This window comes from Penaeus monodon, chromosome 19 (genome assembly GCF_015228065.2).
Source record: "Penaeus monodon isolate SGIC_2016 chromosome 19, NSTDA_Pmon_1, whole genome shotgun sequence".
In the NCBI taxonomy this organism is placed as follows: Eukaryota; Metazoa; Arthropoda; class Malacostraca; order Decapoda; family Penaeidae; genus Penaeus; species Penaeus monodon.
Genome location: NC_051404.1, coordinates 34,664,343 through 34,665,789, shown reverse-complemented (window position 1 = coordinate 34,665,789; position 1,447 = coordinate 34,664,343).

Here is a 1,447-nt window from a genome sequence, read left to right as displayed (position 1 = left end):
TGAGAGATTTCAGAAATCAAAGAGTGAAGGACTAGAAGTGTGTAAGTATACCAGTTCACTTTCCGTCATTTCATTTCCAGGGGATGACGTCACCTGTTTCGCGGAACATCTGCTGCATCCAGTAATACCCTTTTCTCCTCTCCCTTTCTTGCTCCTCCGCAACGCAGCTGGTAAAGTCAGCACATCATCCCAGGCAAGAAAAGGAGTGAATCGCCAGAGATCTTAAGAGTGTTGTCCATTTCCTCTAATCCGGCAGAAAGAGCTCGACTCCCAATGGATGAAATCATCCGCATACTGTCTTGCAGGTATTGCAGATTGAGCGCACTACGAACGTTGCAAGAAAAGAATCTGCGTTGCAATTCTCCGTGCAAAGGGGAAATATTTCTTTCATGGTGACAACACGTTTTCCATTGAATGCATCACGTTACAAGAATTGATGTTAATGCAGGTCATTTTGCGCGACACCATAAAGAGTTCCAGTCTCTATCAAGGTAAAGAAAATGCCATTTACGTTTTTACCACAAAGACGGTTTTCGCCGTATTTATTATAACCGAATTTGGCACTAACACTGTAGGACATAGTTACCTCATTAAGGTAATGATGGCCGTATGTCTTGTGAATGCTAATGGTGGAGACAACATTTTCTAATACAATGCAAGGCCATTGTACTCAGTAATAAGAGGACATCTAATGCGCCTCGGTAGAGGGAGGATTTTACCTTCATCTTGTGCGAAATAATGGTAAGTGCAGGAAGGATATGAGTAGGTAGAAGATTGCTGCGACTTTTGCAAAGGGAATTGCAAGGACACAAAGAGACGGAACAAATCATAATCGATATGTTCATTAATCTGGTATTAGCAATCGATGATAAACAAGAGTAATTAGAATATAGCTAAATCATTGCCAAAGCAATTAACGAAAACTGCATAAAACGTTACAAAAAATTATATAAAAAGAATTTTATTTGAATACCAGCTGGTTACCCTATTGAGAGAGTCAATCCAACTGCAGACCGCAACTAATGTAATCTTAATTATTTAATTCTGGTTTGATTAGCACCACTGTTATATCGACAGCTATTACTTCGTTTTTACTGAAGATTTCTAATTTTCAAAATTTACAATTACTGATTACTCTCTCTACAAAAGTAAAAAACGTGAATACCTCCGATAAGAAGTTATGAATGAAACAAAATTTTAAAGAATAACCACACGTGATAACTGCGAAAGAGAGAGAGAGAAGTGCCAAACTGTAAACAAAAACGTAGGACACACCCGGATACACGGCTCTGATGATGCTACGAAGACGTTTAATATAGTTATATATCGGAGGATCATATTCTAATGACTCTGGAGTGCGAGATGCGACATGTCCCTTGATCTGTTCCTTGTTCGAATAATCATCAATACCGGATCAAGGCATCTGATGTCGAAGCTGCGGTGTGGT